Source organism: Bos mutus, chromosome 17, assembly GCF_027580195.1.
Source record: "Bos mutus isolate GX-2022 chromosome 17, NWIPB_WYAK_1.1, whole genome shotgun sequence".
Classification (NCBI taxonomy): Eukaryota; Metazoa; Chordata; class Mammalia; order Artiodactyla; family Bovidae; genus Bos; species Bos mutus.
In genome coordinates, this window is record NC_091633.1 from 59,103,988 (window position 1) to 59,127,269 (window position 23,282).

General features: G+C 39.6%; 1 long non-coding RNA gene across 1 annotated transcript; it reads right to left on the reverse strand.

Moving 5' to 3' along the window:
• Positions 1–140: 140 nt before the first annotated feature.
• LOC138991451 (uncharacterized) lies at positions 141–18,960 on the reverse strand. Its single transcript, XR_011467390.1, has 3 exons — positions 18,709–18,960; positions 10,073–10,113; positions 141–432 (listed from the first exon to the last, which is right to left on the reverse strand). It is a non-coding gene; the product is annotated as an uncharacterized lncRNA (long non-coding RNA).
• Between the last annotated feature and the right edge of the window lie 4,322 nt (positions 18,961–23,282).

Consider the following 23,282-nt stretch of genomic DNA (forward strand, 5'->3'; position numbering starts at 1 on the left):
AATATTGGCCTCTGTCTACCCCCTCCAGCCTACATTTTAGTTCTTCTATTGAGTTTATTACATTTGGGCCACAATTATCTTATTTCAATGCTTCAGACTCTTTTGGAGTCTTCCTGCCTTCACACAGACAATTTCCACTGCCTCAGCTTTATAGACCACTGATAACATAATTTTTAAGGAAATTTACTGAGGTGAAATTCACATAGGACAAAATTAACCATTTTAAAATGATTAATTCAGTGGCATTTAGTACATTCACACTGTTGTACAAGCGTACCTCTGTATTGTTCTAGAATATTTCCATCACACCATCGTAAAACCCTTTAGGGAAATCCCTGGTAGTCCCGTGGTTAGGGCTCCATGCTTCCACTCTGTGCTTTCAGTCTTTGGTTGGGAAACTAAGATCTGCAAGCCATGTGGCATGCTTCACCCCTGAAAAAAAGTCAAAGTAAAGCCCTTTACTCAGTAAGCAGTTTCTCTCTCTTCCCTGCTCTCCTCATCTCCCAGCATCCATCAACCTGCTCTCTCTCTCTCTCTGTATTTGCATATTTTGGACATTTCATGTAAATATAATAGAACCATACAATATGTGGCCTTTAGGGTCTGGTTTCTCTCATTTAACATAATGTTGTAGAGGTTCATTCATTTTGTGGCAAGTATCGGTTCTTCATTCCTTTTTGTTGCTGAATAATATTCCATTGTACATATATACTACAACTTCTTTATTCATTCATTTGTCAATGAACATCTGGGCTATTTCCACCTTTTGGATATTGTGAATAATACAGCTTGAATGTGCTTGTACGTGCACTTGTTCAAACACCTGTTTTTTGCTACTTTGGGGTATATATCTAAGCATGGAATTTCAAGTCATATGGTAACTCTGTAGCTTAACTACTAACTTTTTGAAGAAATACTAAATGGTTTTCCACAGCAGCTGAACTATTTTACATTCCTATCAGCAATGAATGAGGGTTCCAATTTCTTCATATCCTCATTGTCTCTTTTTAAAAAAAATTTTTATTGAAGGGTAATTGCTTTACAGAATTTTGTTGTTTTCTGTCAAACCTCAACCTGAATCAGCCATGAATATACATGTATCCCCTTTCTTTTGAACTTCTCTCCCATCTCCCTCCCCACCCCACCCCTCAAAGTTGATACAGAGCCCGTTTGAGTTTCTTAGCCATACAGCAAATTCCCATTGGCTATCTATTTTACATATGGTAATGTAAGTTTCCATCTTACTCTTTCCATACATCTCACCCTCTCCTCCCCTCTCCCCATGTCCATAAGTCTCTTCTCTATGTCTGTTTCTCCATTGCTGCCCTGTAAATAAATTCTTCAGTACCATTTTTCTAGATTCCATATATATGCATTAGAATACTATCTTTCTCTTTCTGACTTACTTCACTCTGTATAATAGGTTCTAGTTTCATCCATCTCATTAGAACTGACTTAAATGCATTCCTTTTTATGGCTGAGTAATATTCCATTGTGTATACGTACCACAACTTCATTATCCATTCATCTGTTGATGGACATGTAGGTTGCTTCCATGTTCTAGCTATTGTAAATAGTGCTGTAATGAACAATGGGATATATGTGTCTCTTTCAATTTTGGTTTCCTCAGGGTATATGCCTAGGAGTGGGATTGCTGGGTCATATGGTGATTTTATTGCTAGTTTTTTTTTTTAAGGAATCTCCATACCGTCTTCCCTAGTGGCTGTATCAATTTACATTCCCACCAACAGTGCAAGAGTGTTCCCTTTTCTCCACACCCTCTCCAGCATTTATTGTTTGTAGACTTTTTGCTCATCAATTCTTGTTATTATCTAATATTTTGATTATACCCTTTGCACATGCTAGTTGGCCATTTGTATATCTGTTTTTCAGGTATTTTTTTAAACTGGGCTGTTTGTCTTTCTGTTGTTGAGCTGTAAGAGTTCTTTATATATTCTGGATACTAAATCCTTATGAGATAAATATTTTGCAAATACTTTCTCCCATTCTGTAGGTTGTCTTTTCACTTTCTTGGTAATGCCCTTTGATGTACAAAAGTTTTTAATTTGCATGAAGTCTGCTTATTTTTTTTCTTTTGTTGCTTGTGCTTTTGGTGTCATATCTAAGAATCAATTGTCAAATCCCTGGCCATGAAGATTGATTCCTACATTTTCTTCAAAGAAAGAAACATTTTCTTCACCTAGAACCAGACATCCTGGAATGTGAAGTAAACTGGGTCTTAAAGAAGCATCACTACGAACAAAGCTAGTGGAGGTGATGGAATTCCAGTTGAGCTATTTCAAATCCTAAAACATGATGCTGTGAAAGTGCTGCACTCAATATGCCAACAAATTTGGAAAACTCAGCAGTGGCCACAGGACTGGAAAAGGTTGGTTTTCATTCTAATCACAAAGAAATGCAATGCCAAAGAATGCTCAAACTACCTCATATGCTAGCAAAGTAATGCTTAAAATTCTCCAAACTAGGCTTCAACCGTATGTGAACTGTGAACTTCCAGATGTTCAAGCTGGATTTAGAAAACGCAGAAGAACCAGAGATCAAATTGCCAACATCCATTGGATTATCTAAAAAGCAAGAGAGTTCCAGAAAAACTCCAGAAAAACTTCTGCTTTATTGACTATGCCAAAGCCTTTGATTGTGTGGATCACAACAAACTGTGGAAAATTCTTCAAGAGATGGGAACACAAGACCACCTGACCTGCCTCCTGAGAAATCTGCATGCAGGTCAAGAAGCAACAGTTAGAACTGAACATGGAATAACAGACTGGTTCCAAATCAGGAAAGGAGTACATCAAGGCTGTATATTATCACCCTGCTTATTTAACTTACATGCAGAGTACATCATGAGAAATGCTGGACTGGATGAAGCATAAGCTGGAATCAAGATTGCTGGGAGAAATATCAATAACTTTAGATATTCAGATGACACCACCCTTATGGCAGAAAGTGAAGAAGAACTAAAGAGCCTCTTGAAAATGAAAGAGGAGAGTGAAAAAGCTGGCTTAAAGCTCAACATTCAGAAAACTAAGATCATGGCATCCGGTCCCATCACTTCATGGCAAATAGATGGGGAAACAATGGAAACAGTGACAGACTTTATTTTGTTGGGCTCCAAAATCACTGCAGATGGTGACTGCAGCTATTAAATTAAAAGACACTTGCTCCTTGGAAGAAAAGTTATGACCAACCTAGACAGCATATTAAAAAGTAGAGACATTACTTTGTCAACAAAGGTCTGTCTAGTCAAAGCTATGGTTTTTCCAGTAGTCATGTATGGATGTGAGAGTTGGACTATAAAGAAAGCTGAGCACAGAAGAATTGATGCTTTTGAACTGTGGTGTTGGAGAAGACTCTTGAGAGTCCCTTGGACTGCAAGGAGATCCAACCAGTCCATTTTAAAGGAAATCAGTCCTGAATATTCATTGGAAGGACTGGTGCTGAAGCTGAAACTCCAATATTTTGGCCACCTGATGTGAAGAACTGACTCACTGGAAAAGACCCTGATGCTGAGAAAGGTTGAAGGCGGGAGGAGAAGGGGACAACAGAGCATGAGATGGTTGGATGGTATCACCAACTTGATGGACATGAATTTGAGCAAGCTCCAGGAGCTGGTGATGGACAGGGAGTCCTAGCATGATGCAGTTCATGGGGTCACAAAGAGTCACACATGACTGAGCAACTGAACTGAACTGAACTTTCTTCAAAGAGTTTTACAGCATTTAACTCATATTCATGTCATTGGTCCATTTTGAGTTAATTTTTATATATGGCATGAGGTAAAAGTCCAGTTTGATTCTTTTGCATGTGAATATTCAGTTGTCCCAGAATTTTTTTCTTTTCCCCCATCTCTTCTTACCTCTCCTGTCCAGCCCCTCTATGTGTATCTTTTAAGGCTCAGCTTACCTTCCTTGGATACCTGCTCCCTCCCTCTCAGAGTAAGTAAGGTCCCATATTAAATGCCCACATTGCACTGTGTCTTTAACTTCTGCCCTCTCTGCTACACTGTAAGTTTCAGAAGATAAGGGCTTATGTCTGATTCACCAAATGTCAAATGTCACCTCTTCTATAAAGACTTACAGGATTCTGTAGCTACTTACTCACTCTTTGATAACATCCTGAAGCTAGTTGCATAACAGGACTCAGCATAGTGCATTACAGCTCCTTGTTACAGGTCTGGTCCTACTAGGCTATAAACTCTTCAATGACAGGGAACAACCATCCTCTTTTTTCTTTAGTGCCTCAGACAGCGCCAGATACAGAGTAGAAACCCAACAAGTATTTGTTAAATAAATCAATGAATGAATATGTAGGCAGTGAAAAAAACATGAATGAAATTAGTAATTCTTTTTTTTATTTCCATAAGTGTAAGGACCTGCAAGTCGCCTTAGAAGGATGTAGTAGCTGTTCAGGTCTCCATCATATCCACCAGGCCACTTGTGGATCTGCCCTTCACACTTCTGTTTAAGTATATAGAAATTAAATTCCTAGGTCAATGAGCCAGTGAGACAAGCCAAGAAACATAGGGCATGATCTTTGTCCTTACAATCTAGGTTCGTGGATAAGAAACTAAAATGAAATAATGAATTACATAACAATCAGTGGATAATATAAAAATAGTCCATAACTAAGTAATAATGATCTAACACTTGGATACATGGAATGGAATTCAGAAATAAGTAAGCTTTATTTATCTAAGAACTCTTTATTGCATACCTATTATTGTAATTGGGTCTGTTGTAGATATTGGGAATCTAGACATGAGGAAGACATCCCTGTCTTAATCAAAAACCCTTTGGAGTATCTGAATAAAATTATGCTCCTCTCTCTAGGCAAGTGCTCACACATTAAACATACAACCATACACATTCACGATGATACTGTGAACAATATCATGAGACCAGGAGTCATAAATGTCTCACATAGAGGATCTCTCTAGGGAACAGAAAATGATTGAAACCTAAAATAAATTATGCTTATCAGTTACTATTTTTTTACATACTTCCTTATATCCATGTGTTTAAAAGTAAAAGTTTAGAAAACAAGCCTCTTAGTGTGTATCTCAGAAAAAATTTAATGAACTCAGATTCCTATATCATCCCAGAGCAGAAAAGCACTAAAATCATTAACTAGAGATGTTTGTTCCTTCTGAGTAGCAGTAATCTCTTCCTGAGATACATGCCTGACTGCATTGCAATGTGGGAAACCTGGGTTCAATCCCTGGGTCAGGAAGACCCTCTGGAAAAGGGGATAAATAGCTACCCACTCCAGTATTCTTGCCTGGAGACTCCCATGGACGAGGAACCTGGCGGGCTCCAGTCCATGGGGTCGCAAAGAGTCCAACATGACTGAGCCATTAACACTTTCACTTACTTATGCCTGACTGCATGTATTCCCTAGCCGAAAATCATCTAGAAGCTGGCTTTCCCTCTAAGTCTTAGGTGGTTAGTCTAAAACTAAGTGGTTTCCTCAAAGCTATTGAGAGACTGTCTCTTTGGCTACTGTCCACAAAAAGACCCTAAATAAAACTTAAGCTCCCAACTCTCACATTGCGCATTTTTCTTTAAGCTGACATAGACATTTAGTCAGGAGCACAGTTTAACAGCCTGGATTTGGGTTTGGCATCTGAAGCGAGGGGCAGTGTTGAACGCCAGAGCACTTGATCTGTGGGGTCTCTGCTAACTTCAGGTAGTTAGCGTTATCACTGAATTATAGAACACCCAGTTGGGTGTCCAGACAGATACAGAATTGGTTGGTGTGGGAAACCCACAGATTTGGTGTCAGAGCATGTGTGTGAATAGAAAAAACAGTTTTTCCTTTAATAGGTTAATGGTTATACTAACATATTATTCTTTATGTCAACACTATGCTATTCATTTCTTTTTTTAAGGAATGGACTATTTTTTAAAATTTTTATTTATTTATTTGTCTGTGCCTGGTCTAAGTTGTGGCATGTGGAGTTTGTTGTTGTTGTTGTTTTTCAGTTGCAGCATGCAGAACTTTCAGTTGCAGTCTGCAAACTCTTATTTGCAGCATGTGGGATCTAGTTCCCTTACCAGGGATTGAACCTGGGCCCCCTACATTGGGAGTGTGGAGTCTTAGCCACTGGACCACTGGAGAAGTCCCTCATTTGTAATAGAGTTGTCTACTCTACTGGATGTTAATTAAATAGATTAATAGATTTAATAGATTAGCATCTATTAAATGTTTCATAGAACATTTCTAGAAAAATTGTCTTTTCAAATAATTTTTAAGTACATCCCTGACAATGGGGATCTTTGAGTGACTAATGTTATCTTGTGGTGATGACCTCAGACCTATATATAAAATGCCCTGAAATAACATTAAATGTTTTCTAAAGTAGGCCATAAATGATACAAGTAAAGTCTAAGAAAAATCTACTGGTGAGACAGAAAGATTGGAAAGGAGGAAGGTCATGGTTAGGTAATGAGAAAGGATAAGGATTTGCATTCTGGTTGGCAGCAAGGATGCAAGGGAGATATTAAAGAAATTCACATTTTAAAGTTCAGGATTTGGCATTTGAAAAATAAGGAAGGAGGCACAGATGCTAGTTATCATGGAAAACAGTCACATCTTGATAAAAATAAAGAAATTGGGAAGGACATATGATGAACTCAGTTTTGGCCCTGTTGAACTTTAAGTAGTGACAGAACATTTGGAGATAGGAGGCTGGAACTCAGAAGAGATTCAAGCTGGAGGCACATTTGGGTGTCATCAGCAAAATGTTAATTGCTGAAATCAGTAGAATGTATGCTCTCGTTGATGGAAAAATTGCAACAATGAAAGTCAGAGAAACAGGGGCTGCAGAGGTAGAAAGACTAGAAATACTTTTATGCCCAATTATGGAAAATGTGACCACTTTGGTTTAAAAATTACAGCAGGCAACTTTTGTAATGATACCCATCTCTGAACCATCTCCCATCTCTGGGAATGTATCACAGTTATAGCAATGAGGTCCAGGGGCCATGGTGCAACATGACCCTGCACCTTGGTCATTGATCAAGAGAACAGAAAACCTAAGCTAAACAAACATATTCTCTTTCTCTTCCTCTCTCTCTCTCTTTCCCTCATTGCCCCCTTACTCTCACATGCGCACATTTAAAATTTACATAGTGCTAGTCGCTCAGTTGTATCCGATTCTTTGTGACCCCATAGCCCACCAGGCTCCTCTGTCCATGAAATTCTCCAGGCAAGAATACTGTTGTGGGTAGCCTTTCTCTTCTCCAGGGGATCTTCCTGACCCAGGGACTGAACCCAGGTCTCCTGCACTGCAGGCAGATTCTTTATCATCTGAACCACGAGGAAAGCCCAAAACTTATGTAAAGACACTGAAACTGGGCATCAGGCTCATGGGAGAGCTCCCCAACAGGGTCAACCAAGTTCCACTTCTAATGTCCTTTAGAAGCTTAATCTCTAAGTTTTGGTTTTCAGTACACCTGTCTCTTTCTAACAAATACTATCATACCTGTTTCTGCTTTAAGGTACTTGGAGTCAGTTTTGCTATTAACAAAAGACTCAAGTAATACCATTGTCTTAATCTGTTCAGGATGCTATGACAAAATACCAGATATCAACAATAGAAGTATATCTCTCACCGATCTGGAGGCTGGATAGTCTAAGATCAAGGTGCACGGAGATTTGGTATTTGGTGAAGACCCACTTCCTGATTCACAGATGGAGGGCTCAACCCTGGTGACTTAATCATCTCCCAAAGACCTTCCTCCAAGCCCCATCACACTGGGGTTTAGGTCTCAACGTATGAAGTTGGTGGGGTCACAGACACCATAGCAACCACGGATATTTAATGATCATTGCTCCTGTGCTACTCAAGCTTTAGCGTGGATATGAATCACCCAGGCATCTGGTTAGAGGTAGGTTCTGATTCATAAGGCCTGGGGTGGAGCCCGGGAATCTGCATTTCCAACCAGCTCCCGGATGATGCCATTAAGGCTGGCAGACACACTTAAAGTAGCAAGGCATCACATAAAACTATCTCTGGCAAAGCAGACAAGCCATACACACATGAAATAAATAATTCAGGGTATCACTATACAGCAGAAAGTACCCTGGAGTGTCTTTAGCCTTGTTTCTGTTTAAACCTGCTGTGTTTAAACTTGAAAATCACTCAATCAAATTGGACCTCGGTTTCTGTATCTGTGGGAAAGTGACAGGATGACTATCACATCCCCCTCAACTCTTAAATTCTCTCCATGATTAGGGTTAAAATTAATTATACAAACAGGGAGAAGATCAATTTAGACAACTGTCCATTATATTTGTGTAATAAGAAAAGTTATTTCCAATAAAAAATAGACATTCAATAATTTCAAAAATGTGTACAAAATATTGGCTGGAAAAACAATAATACTACATACAATATTATCTTCATTTGTTATATATGTGTGTATACACACATACGTAGAAAAGCCTGAAAGTGTTTGAATTCATTGTTCATTCTAAATTTTCCTGGTTTTTTTTCCTGTACTTTCTCCTATAAACAGGTATATTTTTTATATAAGAAACCCCAAGTCTATGACAGATCATGCTCATCCTTGCCAATCCCTGAGTGTCCCGACACCACCCAGCTGCTCCCCATCTCAGCTGGGAATGGCTCAGTTGGTCCGCGTATCAGAAGCTTCCATCTCATGAGTGAGCAGAATCTGGAAGCAGTTTGTCCAATGCTCCTGGAGGTGAATTGAGACTCCTGGGAATGAGCTACCATTTGATCTCACTGGCCTTCTGCCCAGCTTCTGGTTTTCACCCTAGCTCCCTGCTGGGATAGAAGCCCAGCCTTGAACTTCAGCCAGAAAAGCTGTAGCCCTCACTCCGCCGAATCTTGCCAGCCCAGGAGGCAGACAGTGCGAGGGGTACCACCACCACTACCATCCCAGCCTCCCCAGACACTGGACTGTCCGCTTAGCCCAGGGAGACCTCCCAAGACTGCAGCTCAGATAACAGCTCAGATAACAGTAAATTCTCCCCCAGGCCTGGGACATTAGCCTGCCAAAAGCCTTTTACAAATGACTCCTTTACATTCAGAAGTAGGCTGGAAACACAGCAACCCACTTTGCAGGTTAATTCACTGTATGGAAGAAATAGCAGCTCTAGTTTAAGAGTTGAAATGTACATGCCATTCAATCATCTTGCGATCACCCACTATAACTTTTATCTATGCTTGCTTACATTATGGATGAATTGTGATCCTATAACATTTGGGGGACTTGGTTTCCTCATCTGTAAAGTGACTGGACGATCCTTCAATTAAAATTGTAGATAAATTTCTTTACCAAACAATCATATTCACTTTTCAGACCCATTTTGTTTCTCCCATGGCATTCATACTGCCAAGTATTTTATGGTTAGTGGTGCACATGTGTTTTTCTTCTGCGAGCTCCTTGAAGGCAGAGATTTTGTTTTACTTGTTCTTGTACCCTGAGCTTCTTGCAGAGTTATTAGCTCACAGTGGGCCTCAGTAAGCATTGATTGGACTACAATTATTACTGTATAATAAGAACTAAGTCACAATACCCCAAATACTCTGCTCTTGAGCAAAATAAGTTTTCCTTATAGTTCTTAACAGTTCCTTACACCGGGAAAATGTCATCTTAAGATATGATTTGTAATTTTCAACTTTATCAGGGCAACTTTCAGCTCTTTTGACTCTTTAAGAGTTGGGAAATGGAGGTGGGGAGGGGAAGCCATTATATTTATGGATTAATATAATCCACCTTCTTCAAAAAAGCTTTAGGGCAGTTTGCGACATACCCAAATAGGCAGGAATTGGCAAGCTTTGCCTGATGGATGCTTAGAAGCTCTGAGGCTACTACTCCATGGAGAGAACAAGCCTGCAAGAGTCTGGGTGATGAGGAAAGGAAATAGGTACCAGAGAGAGCACCTGAATGTCTAGATAAACAATAGAAGTGTCAGGCTAGTGGTAGGACTTGAACTAGACTGGAGTCCAAATTTGCTTCAGAGATTCCTTGGGTCTCTTGAACATTTTATAAAATATTTAACTATTAGTGTCCCTTCTTACCTCTAGTCGAGAAACAGGGGTAAGAGTCCAGCTTTGAGAGTCTAGCAGAAGAGACGAAACGATAATTTTTAGAAAAAGGTAAATGCAAGACTCCCATAGAGGTATAAAAATAAACATGTGTTAAAGATTTTTTAACAAATTATATGATATGAGAGAACCAGACAGATGTTATAACCATTCAAAGGAAAAATCTAAACACACATTTATAAGGAGTAAACTAGTCCTGAGTTTAGAGGGCCAAAACTAGCTTTTCCACGTGGGAGAGGAATAAAATCACTAGTAGAATAGACACAACACATGTCTATCAGTTACCTAAAACTTACAGGGACTCTTAAAATAGCTCCATGACAACAAACCAGGCTAGAAATAGGTTATTTGGAAAGGTAGGCTACAGGTGAGACACAATTTTCCATTAAAACAGACTTTTTTTTCTACAGTGTTTACTTGATCTTTCTAACCTAACAGATATTTCAGCCATGCGTTGGCGATAGAACTGTTGTCATTTAATAACTGAATTCTCTCCTGGTATCTGAGACACCGCTAATCCACGGTGTTCACTAAAAAAGAGCCCCATTTTTACATCAGAGATCCCTGTGTGATAGAACTGACCCTATGTTTTCAAAATTTTTGACAACCTGATATTCCGTATTAGACATTCTGCATGCTGGTGCAGAAATGGGACATGGGTTTTCCTTATAAACAAGGCCAAATTATTTTCTCAAAAAAGTAACGATGGGGACCTCCCTGGCAGTCCAGTGGCTGAGACTCTGCCTTCCAGGGCAGGGGATGCAGATTTCATCCCTGGTCAGGGAACAAGGATCCCGCATGCTGGGGGGCAGTGAAGGGCAGGGTGGGGGGAGAGTGGTTAGCCCATGTACAGCAACTAAGACCCAAGGCAGCAAAATAAACAAATATTTCTTTTAAAAAAGTATTGTTGACTCTGCTCATATCTTCAGATGAGTATTCAGTCGAGACCCTAGGGTTGTGTGCCATAAACATGAAAGATAATTTGGGCCTGAGACATTCTGAAGCCTGGTGTTACCAGTCACCGGGCTTCATGCTGCTGCTACTGCTAAGTCACTTCAGTCGTGTCCAACTCTGTGCGACCCCATAGATGGCAGCCCACCAGGCTCCGCCGTCCCTGGGATTCTCCAGGCAAGAACACTGGAGTGGGTTGCCATTTCCTTCTCCAATGCATGAAAGTGAAAAGTGAAAGTGAAGTCGCTCAGTCTTCTCCAACTCCTAGCGACCCCATGGAGTGCAGCCTACCAGGCTCCTCCGTCCATGGGATTTGCCAGGCAAGAGTATCAGAGTAGGGTGCCATTGCCTTCTCACTGGGCTTCATACTTGGCAATAATTCCTTTAGGAACAGCATCATCTCTCTGACTGCTCAGAGTGTTTCCATAGGTTGAGAGCCAGTCTCGGTGATGTCTGTGCTCTTTCTATGTCAGTCACCCAATAGGTAGAGCTTTCTCCAGCACCACAGTTCAAAAGCATCAATTTTTTGTTGCTCAGACTTCTTTTTTTTAAATTGGAGGCTAATTACTTTACAATATTGTAGTGGTTTTTGCCATACATTCACATGAATCAGCCATGGGTATACATATGTTCCCCATCCTGAACCCCCTCGCACCTCCCTCCCCATCCCATCCCTCAGGGTCATCCCAGTGCACCAGCCCTGTCTCATGCATCAAACCTGGACTGGTGATTTCACATATGATAATATGCATGTTTCAATGCTATTCTCTCAAATCATCCCACCCTCTTCCTCTCCCACAGAGTCCAAAAGACTGTTCTTTACATCTGTGTCTCTTTTGCTGTTTCACAGATAGGGTCATTGTTACCATCTTTCTAAATTCCATACATATGTGTTAATACACTGTATTGGTGTTTTTCTTTCTGACTTACTTCACTTTGTATAATAGGCTCCAGTTTCATCCACCTCATTAGAACTGATTCAAATGCATTCTTTTTATAGCTGAGTAATATTCCATTGTGTATATGTACCACAGCTTTCTTATCCATTCATCTGCTGATGGACATCTAGGTTGCTTCCATGTCCTGGCTATTATAAACAGTGCTGTGATGAACATTGGGGTACACGTGTCTCTTTCGATTCTGGTTTCCTTAGTGTGTATGCTCAGCAGTGGGATTGCTGGGTCATAAGGCAGTTCTATTTCCAGTTTTTTAAGGAATCTCCACACTGTTCTCCATAGTGGCTGTACTAGTTTGCATTCCCACCAAGAGTGTGAGAGGATTACCTTTTCTCCACACCCTCTCCAGCATTTATTGTTTGTAGACTTTTTTGATAGTAGCCATTCTGACCGGTGTGAGATGGTACCTCATTGTGGTTTTGATTTGCATTTCCCTGATAATGAGTGATGTTGAGCATCTTTTCATGCGTTTATTAGCCATCTGTATGTCTTCTTTGGAGAGATGTCTGTTTAGTTCTTTGGCCCATTTTTTGATTGGGTCATTTATTTTTCTGGAATTGAGCTGCTTGTATATTTTTGAGATCAATTCTTGGTCAGTTGCTTCATTTGCTATTATTTTCTCCCATTCTGAAGGCTGTCTTTTCACCTTGCTTATAGTTTCCTTCTTTATGGTATAATTCTCACATTCCTATGACTACTGGAAAAACCATAGCTTTGATTATATGGACCTTTGTTAGCAAAGTGATGTCTCTACTTCTTAGTATGCTCTTGAGAATTCCTTGTTCTACAAGGAGATCAAACCAGTGAATCCTAAAGGAAATCAAGCCTGAATATTCATTAGAAGGACTGATGCTGAAGCTCCTAGGCTTTAGCCACCTGATTCGTAGAGCCAACTGACTGGAAAAGACCCTGATGCTGGGAAAGATTGATGGCAAAAGTAGAAGGGGGAGGCAGAGGATGAGACAGTTGGATGGGATCACTGACTCAATGGAGTGAGTGTGCTGCAATCCACGAGGTCACAAAGAGTCGGACATAACTCAGTGACTGAACAACAACAACAAATTAGTAGAGCAATGGTTTCTCCCTGCGAGATAGGCCCTAGATGCAAAGGCAGAAACGGGTGGGTAGCTGAGCCCTTCCCTCCTAAGGCTCTCTCCCATGACACATGTGCACAGTGAGTTACATACCCCTTGGCCATCCTCCTGCGCCACCCTGGTGGTCTCTCCTATCTTGACCCAGGCGCTGAGCTGCCTTTGTTCTTGTCTCTGAACTTGTTCTGGGGGTGTGTTTCTTTTGGTTTTATCCCTTCAGCTCCCTCCCAGAACCCTACTCCATTCCCTGCTACCCCAGGCCACTCCCTATTCTCAGGAATGCTTCTCTTATCTCTATTCCTGTCAAGACAGCTGGCAGTTTTATTCAGAATCTCAAGACTCCTGTAATCTTGAGCAAGCAGCAGGCTGGGAGGAGGGATTAGGATCCCCTTGGCTAAGCCGGGAGGAGGGGAGGTTCCTACCAAGCAGCCACTCTTAAAAACTACCAGTTGGCTGCCTTGACCATAAAAGCAGTTCAGCCTAGCCTTTGGTGAATGTCTGCTTTTTTTTTTTTTTTAATAGAATTGTGTCTGCATGGACCCACCCGGGTAGGTTGGCTGCAAAATATACATTCCAATAGCTGAATGAGTTGACCTGTTGTATGGGGTTACTTAGTATTGTTCATTTAAATACTGGAGAATGTCTGTCAAATACAATGGTTTTCCTTGTAGCACAGCTGATGTTAAACTGTTCTGACAGTAAGTAGGCAACAACAGGTTCTGCAGCTTCTAAAGGAAAATCCTGGTTTGTGTTAATAAAACCATGTCATCAGCCTGGATAGGGACGCATACTTCACTGTTTCTCATGCTTTGCAGCATCCACCCTGTTTATTTAACAGCAGTATCAAGTTATACAGAAGTGAGCTATGATGCCAAATCAGGACACTACCCTGTTTTATACATTCAGAATTGGAACTCTATGCTCCTCAGAGGAAATTCAGAGGGACACCAGGATTACAGAGCTTAATTCACAGATTCATCCAAAAGATATTCTTTGATTGCATCACTGTACTATAAACTGGAGACACAAAGATGAGTAAGACACAGTCTCTGTCCTGGGACAACTTAAGATTTAGTGGAGGAGAGAGTGCAAATGAATATTACATAGTTTTACAGGATTGATAGGGCTATCGGTCACGGTTGTATTCCTGATGCCTAGGATCCCTAGAAATGTGTGCACTTGAATAGAAATGAAATTCAGTGGTGGTATTATGATATGGCATTATGGAAGCACTAACAAGGGATCTGATGAGAAAATAAAATCAACATAAAATGTCACTTTTTGGTTTTTATTTCTGATATTTTAAAAAATTGAAATAATAAAAGTAACAAATAAAATGTAAAAAAATCATTCAAAATCCCATGACTTCATTATTCTTAACTATTATATTTCTGAATAATAAACACCTGAAACCTGCTCATTTTTCAGATAAAATATATCCTGAGAGCTAATTAGGAGCAATGGCTTTTGTTTGGTTTGGTTGTTTCAACTGTAAGTGATAATAAGAATTACTAGATCCTAACTTGGGGCTTCCCTGGTGGCTCAGATGGTAAAGAACATGCCTGCAATGCACGAGACTTGGGTTCAATCCTTGGGTTGGGAAGATCTCCTTGAAAAGGAAATGGCAACCCACTCCAGTATTCTTGCCTGGAGAATCCCATGGACAGAGGAGCCTGGAGGGCTGCAGTCCATGGGGTCGCAAAGAGTCAGACATGACTTAGTTACTGAACAACAACAATAACTTAGTGAATGAGTTGAATCTGTAGAATACATAGTGATCATTATATGATGAGGCAGACGGCTTCTTACATGATTGGATATTAGTACCACAAGAGTTCCTTTCAAGAGGCTCTCCATGGACAACACTTTTCCTACATTCACATCCATTATTGGTTCTGTCAATTTAGCCTTAAGTCATTCACTGAAGTCAATCATAACCACCCCTTCCTCTCAACAAAGACAAGAGAGCTATAAAATTATCTACAGTTAATAAGTCCATGTGTCTTTCCAGGTGAGCCATTTGAAAGACTGTTCTACAAAATTTGCAGGATGTATCTGACTCTCAGAAGACTTTCTTGAACCACAGAAAATATTAAAGATCAATGTGGAAATGCAGATTTTTAATTTTCTTTAAATATCAAAAGGAATGAGTATAAATCTTTTGAAAAAAGAGTCTCTCCTCAGGAATAGCACCCCAAAATTCAACACCAAATTTTTCTCTATCTTACCTCAATCTCTCTGACTTTGCCAAGTCATCTCTTTGTTTCTAAGTTTTCACACCTAATACATTATATCAATCACTGCTGCTGCTACTGCTGCTAAGTCGCTTCAGTCGATCACTAGAAGGTGATGAAAACCAAACTGTGACTAAGGATTAGAGAGGATAAATAAGTTCATAGTTTTAAGAAAAGAATAAGCTACAGATACCAAATTCCTTTAAGGCAAAAAGGCAAACACGAAAATTGTGCCTTCACAGTTTTGACCTATGATTTCTTCACCTCTAAAATGAAGAGTTGAGTTAAATATCTCTTGGGTCCAATGTGGTTTAAAATTCTTCTATCATGTTATTCTATTATTGTAAGAATTATGTCAAGAAAAGAAAGAAAATAGCAGAGAACAAAACAGTACATCTAGGGACTTCCCTGGTGGTCCAGTGGTTAAGACTTTCCCTTCCAGCGCTGGGGGTGTGGGTTCAATCCCTGGTCAGGAAGTTAAGATCCCACAAGATCCCATAGGCCTTGTAGCCAAAAATCCAAAAAAACATAATAGACAGAAGCAATACTGTAACAAATTCAATAAACAGTTTAAAAATGGTCCACATAAAAAACAACTAAAAAAAAAAGTACACTCACAGTAAACATCTCTAAAATCCTTCGAATTTAGCTTCTTCAATAAGAAAGTGAAATCTCAAAAAGGCTTAGTTGGTGGTGAAAAGGCTAAAGCCTTTAGCCTGACTCAGGCCCAAGGTCAAGGAATTAATATAGTCAGAACCACAACAAAGTAGACATTTAGAGTAGTTTGGAAAGGAATTTGCTATTGTATCCACTTTGGTTTTATTCAAAGCCATAGAAAAATTACTTCAGAGCAATTTTTAAACTGTGTTTAATAATGAAATATCAACATAGATACAGTATTAGGCATTCCTCTAGGCTATTCATATGCTTGCTTCTTGGGTGGCTGAAGGCCCTCAGCTTCCAGTGTCTTTGAGGTGTGTATTAATGGCTTAGTACAATGAAGTATCTTAATGGCACATTTACTGAAGCACTTAATCTACTCCTTGAGGGTGAAGAGATCAAGTGCATCCCTGTTAAAGCAAGAGGCTTGCTAGAGGTGGTAGAGTGGCTGCTGCAGCCTGGGATCCATAGACTCACCCTGTGGCTTGTTGATAACCTCAACTTGTCAAAGTTATAACTTGTCACTCCCGCATTTTGAGTTAGAACCAAGACGTTTCATCAATACCTGTCAATCCACACCCAGCAAAGAAAGCAATACAGTGTCAAGTGAAGGATTTAATTTAACGAGCTGGCCATAAAGCTGTCATGGGTTGTTTTTCCTCAGCCTCCCTTCTTTCACCACTTCTCAAGCCAAATCCAACCAAATACACAGGGTTCAACATCGTTCTGAGTTGAAAGAAATCCCCACAGACTTCTACCAATCTGTATAACCTACTAGAGAACTGGCTGGCCAATAGGGCTCCAGCTTCTTTGACTGTTAAGAGATTAAACTAAATGGTGCCTAGAGCTAACATTCCATAATTCTATCTCATTTTTCCCCCCTTTGGGTAACCAGTAGCTTGAAGAACCCTGAGTAAAGCTGAATTTTCGGCTTTCGCCTCAAGGAAATTTGATTTCACTTTTTTTTGAAATAAAATCTCGACAGTACAAAAAAGTTGAAGGTACCTATTTTAGCTTGATTTCGTAAGGTGGTATTTAAAGAAGGAAACTAGAAATGGCTGCTATTTAAAGAAGTGGTCATATAGAAAAAAAGAATAAAAGTTATAACTGAAAGTGAAAACTGTTCTCAATGAAATAAGGCCACATATGAGTGCATCTTCTTTTTAATGTAGGTATAAATATAATGCCTGTGTCCCTATGTTAGAAGTGGGCTTAGAAAGAAGGGGCCCCTGTAAAGGGATTGCTTTCTTTCTCTTTTTCCTTTCTTTACTTTCTCATATATATTTTTTTAGTACAGTTGATTAACAATGTTGTATTAGCTTTAGGTGTATAGCAAAATTATTCCATTATACATATACATGTATCTGTCCTTTTTCAAATTCTTTTCCCATTCAGGTTATTACAGAATATTGAGCAGAGTTCCTTGTGCTATATGGTAGATCTTTGTTGGTTACCTAGTTTAAATATAACAGTGTATACCTGTCAATTCCAAATGCCCATATCTATCCCAATCCATCTAGACGGGTAGTATACAAGAAACTTGGTTTTATACCAAGGGTCTAATGTGGAGATGGAATGGGTTTAAAGAGTGGATTCTGTAACCAAGTTGAATAACTTAACTTTTAAGCTGCAAAGGACAGTGAAGTTAAGCTAAGTTGTACAGAAGCAACTGAATGCCTTCTCCATGAAATAGTCTACTCTTCAGTTGCAGTAGGATTAAAGTAGTTATTTCAAAGTTTCTTCAACTCTCCTTTTTCAGTGATTCCTGGAACTTTCAAAGACTTACCCAAATGAAACACATGTCCAGTTCGAAGGCAAATCTACCACAGAAAAAGCCTCCTTTCACACCCAGGTCTATCTCACCTCAGCCAGTTTATCCAAGATTCTGGCCTTTCAGATTTCTGAGCTCAAATTTTCATTTCAACTACTCCACCTCCTAGAAATACCTAATGGACTATTAAAGAATTGGCAATGAGTAAAAGAAATATTTCATAACTAGTATTTGTATTTTGGTTAGAAAAATTCACAGGTTATTTTAATTCCCAGCTATAGAGCAGTTGGGACTAGAATTTTTTTTTTTTATCTAGCTTTTTCCCAGACTTCCTGCAAATCATTAAAAATGTATCCCCAGTTGGGACTACAGTTAATTAACGGTTCTTTGCAAAATTCATCTGTAAAGATTCAGTATAAAATACATTTTATTTCCCATTTTGCTTGCTTGCGACCTCATAGACTGTAGCCCGCCAGGCTCCTCTGTCCATGGGATTCTCCAGGCAAGAATACTGGAATGGGTTGCCATTTCCTTCTCCAGGGGATCTTCCCAACCCAGGAATCAAACCTGGGTCTCCTGCATTGCAGGCAGATTTTTCACCAACTGAACTACAAGGGAAGCCTTCCCATTTTGCTTGTGATCCTAAATTATTCGGTGCCTTTGCTTAGGCTAATCTTGACCTAATTCTCATAAAAATAAACACAATGGTGTTCGAGTTCACAACCTTTGGGCACCATGGTTGTATTCTTGGAGCTAACACAGTTCTTGTGTAATGACACAGGAATATGAAGAATACCAAAGTTCTAGAAAGAAGCAAGCAGAAGTGAGTTCATCCCCACATAACTTCCATTAATGAAGCTGTTGACATCTTACAATTTTGAATTAAAACTCTCCCTCTGTATCATGTTGAAATATTCTTTGAAGCTGTCATTTATTATATGCTTACCATTCAGCAGGAATCAGTTAAATGCTTGTTTAGTGATGAAGGGTCCCCTTAGCTCATTCACACTTGGTCTTGTACTTCTGAGACCCAGAACATACACAGAAAAGGAAAGCAAAGTCAGTTAATGGTAGACTGTTATCAACTACTGATTGTCCCTCAAACAACCTTTATAGTTCTAATGATTCCATAAAGTTTCAAAAAAATCAGTATTAGAGATGGGCTTCCCAGGTGGTGCTAATGATAAAGAACCCACCTGCCAATGCAGGAGATGTAAGAGATGCAGGTTCCATCCCTAGGCGGGGAAGGTCCCCTGGAGGAGGGCATGGCAACGCATTCTAGTATTCTTGCCTGGAGAATTCCATGGACAGAGCAGCCTGGCGGACAGAGGACCCTATACGGTCTATAGGATAGGGTCTAAAGAGTCGAACACGACTTAGCACACACACACACACACATGCATGAAAACCCAAGAATCTATATTTAAATGGAAGTCTTTCATTGGCAGTTGGTCAAGGAATAAGTTGAAATAAGGAAAAACTGCTAGATGAACAGTCAGAAGACTTATGTCATTTACTATCTGCGGTTTCAGCTTCCTCTGTATTATGGGGTGACCTACATTATCTACCTGACAAATTTGTTTTAAACATCTACATGAGGCAATGGGCATAAATATTCTTTGTAAACAATAAAGGACCTTATAAAATATTTGAATTATTCACTTCCTGTGTACAGAAAATGGAATAAATTTTTCAAAGAAAATTTTATTAAAGATTTTCAAAAGAACTGCAAAAGATTCCTCATAAAATTTTGTACCCTTCTTATCGGAAACATAAGGGAAGAGGGTACTGAAGGAGTAGCTGCCCAAGAAATCAAATAGAGCTCAAAATGTGGCTTCAGAGAGCACCCTGAAAATACTTGAATCTTTCTAAGAAAGTTTGGAGAAAAGAGATTCACAGTTTTCCACAAGACCTTTAATTTAATTACGGATTTCTAAAACTACAAAACAGTAAAATATTCATGCAAGCAGAACTATTTATTGGTCACCCCAGGGCACTTGTCCTTAGACTGGCCCCTTCTTGCATTTACAATGTTGTTGGACACCTGTGAAATTCTGAAGGCAAAAGAAAACATCTGCTCACACCCCTAAATCATGCTTCTGGGTCCTATGAGCCAATGTTATTATTAACTTGTTAATAATTATTATAATATTATCGCAGCGGGATTTAGCTTAGATCACATATAGATGCCAGTGGTAAACTGCATAGAGGAAGCATTATGGTAATTGAGATTATACTTACTCATTTATGATTTATTGCTAATCTAATGAAGGGCCCCTAAATGTCTAAGTGCCCCCAAGCCCAGAATTATGGAAACAGGCCAACATAATTAAACACAAGCCCCAGTCAGAAATATAAATAAAAATTCAAGATGAAATTTGGAGATATGTGAATTTCTCTAAGAAAACTTGAGGGAAAGCAATCCCTTGCTCTTTACAAGGCTCTGTTAAAATGAAATCACTTGATTTCAAAGTTGTTAAGTTCACAAAACAGTCACACAAGCATCTTCTCTAAGTCACAGAGAGAAATAGAAGTGAATAATTTTCTCTGTATTGGATCAATTTTTCCTCCTGCCTATCTCTCTGTCCCTCCATTCTCCCTTCTTTCTCCTTTTCTGAAAAGCAATGAGTTTAATCTGTAAAGAAATAGGATGTTTCCTGTAGCCTAGGCAATTCATTATATTCTTTATCTTTGTGTACCAATCCTGCACCCGCCCCTCTCTCCTAACATTAGTGATGTGGGGAGGGTTTTATTTGGTTAGGTCAAAGGTGAGAATCCCAGGACAATATTGTCCTTTTAATAGTCTTTGGTATGACAGAAACCATAGAACCAGAGGCTACATATCTATCTTATCCACACATACCATCAGCAGCAATAAGTATTCTACCATGGTCAGAGGCAGCTTATTTTTACAAGTATTCTGCCCTCCAGCCACTCTTGTATCCTGATGAACCAGTCTGCTTTTCACTGCTCATCCATCCAGTCTTTTCCTGTTTCACATTTTACTGTTTGTAAATCGAAATCAGTTAAATTCTACATTTTATAACAGCTACATCAATCTTTCTGATGCTCTAGTAATATTAAGTTACTGCTATGTGGTATTCAGAGACCCTGATGCTGGGAAGGATTGAAGGCAAAAAGAGAAGAGGGTGGCAGAGGACGAGATGATTAGATACATCACCGACTCAATGGACATGATTCAGAGCAACCTCCGGGAGATAGTGAAGGACAGGGAAGCCTGGTGTGCTACAGTCCTTGGGGTCTCAAACTGCTGGACATGACTTAGCGACTGAACAACAACAAATCCAAACTAGAGGATATAATATAGAACAATGGAATCTCCCCCCATCCCTGTTTCTAACAACAACAACACACACACACACACACACATGCTAAGTTGCTTCAGTCATGTCCAACTCTTTGAAACCCTGGAGACTACAGCCCACCAGGCTCCTCATCCATGGGCTTCTCCAGGCAAGAATACTAGAGTGGGTTGCCATTTCCTCCTCCAGGGAATCTTCCTGACCCAGGGATCAAACCCACATCTCTTAAGTTTCCTGCATTGGTTGCTGCTAAGTTGCTTCAGTCTTGTCCGACTCTGTGAAACCCCATAGACGGCAGCCCACCAGGCTCCCCCGTCCCTGGAATTCTCCAGGCAAGAACACGGGAGTGGGTTGCCATTTCTTTCTCCAATGCATGAAAGTGAAAAGTGAAACTGAAGTCGTTCAGTCGTGCCCGACTCCTAGCGACCCCATGGACTGCAGCCTACCAGGCTCCTCCATCCATGGGATATTTCAGGCAAGAGTACTGGAGTGGGGTGCCATTGCCTTCTCCAATATATATGTATGTGTGTATGTATATATATATATATATATATATATATGACAGAGAGAAGACAGCTCCTTCATAATTACTTAGAATATTCAACTCAGTTCTAGTAACTGTGAAATCTCGTCAAGCTAATCAATCTGTTTTCCTCATTCTAAAAAGGGGATAATGATAATTATAGGATATAGTGGGGATTAACTACAATAATACATCAAGAATGTTTTATCATAACCACTAGCACAATAAAAGTGCTCAGTGATTATTAAGGTTTTTTTTTGGCCATGCTGAACAGCTTGTAGGATCTTAGTTCCCTGACCAGGGATTGAACTGGTGCCCTCTGCAGTGGAAGCACAGAGCCCTAACCACTAGACCACCAGGGGAGCCCCAAATGTTAACTATTTTTAATGCTGTGAGGACAAGAGGGAGTCTATACAAAGAGTCAAGTCGAGTACCCAGCCTAAGTAAACATGCGAAAGAATCTGGGCCCTCTATATGCCAACCCTTCCTTCCTCTTTGCCTATTCTAGGATTAAGAGAGATTGTGTGAACAAGATCACTCAACAGTAATGCTTGTAGTCAGCATGAACAAAGAACGTCCGCAGAATATTTGGTTGCAAAAACATTTAATAGGGACTTTTTAACACAAAACAGGATTCAGATATATCCTGCTGTTATTCTGGATAATCTAGAATTATTCCCCACGTTGGAAATAGCATGATCACTGGGTAGGTTAAAATTCTGAAGTGACTTAGCATAGCATAGCATAGCATGCGACATTTTTAACAGGCATGAGGAAACAGAGTCTAATATGGAAATAACTAAATCTTAGCAGTAGTTGAAGTAACTTACTCCTTTCTTTATCTCATTAGGATGGAAAACTATCTTTTTGCTTGACACATACACATGACGATGACAAATGCCCTGTGTATCTTCCATTAAATGAAATAAAATACACAGTACAACGTCACTATGGTGACAATCTCTTTTATAATCATTTTTATGATGAAGTGTCTCAGATATATACTTTTAAAAATATAAAGAATATAATAAGCCCCTGGGTATACACTATACAGCTTAAGTAATAAAGCATTACAAATGTAATTGAAGCCCTAATGATCTCATTCTCAGTTTCTCTTTCCCCTGGACCCCAACATACTCACCATACTGAATTTGGCATTATTTATTCACATGGGATGTAGTCTCAGGGTTACTTTCTCAGATCAAGATAAAAGGGCCATGCTTTTATCAGCCTTCAGAGTTATTCTCCTTGTGCCTCTGAGTTGAATTTATGATGTGGCAAAGGTCTAGTAGTATCAGAATCAGGTACTATTTTTTAAATTAAATCAAAAGAGGGAAAATATGCCATTTTAAAGCCACTCCAACTGTGAAAAGTCAGTGATATTTATAAAAAAACTTTGTAGGCGTGGAAAGAATTCAAGATTTGAGTTTCAACAATATGGCAGACTATACATTAAAAACCCTCCAGCTACATCAACTGGAAATGCTGGGAAATTTTGCATAAACTTAAAAAAATGCACAGCTAAGCTCACATATTATAAAAGAAAAATATCCAGGTGCCAGGAATAATGAAGCTACTTCAAACTGGACTGGCAATGAGGTTACCCTGTGCTTGCCTCAGAGGGGAGTGGTGAGGAATAGCTGCAATCTAGGACTTCGGTTTTTAAGGGAAAGC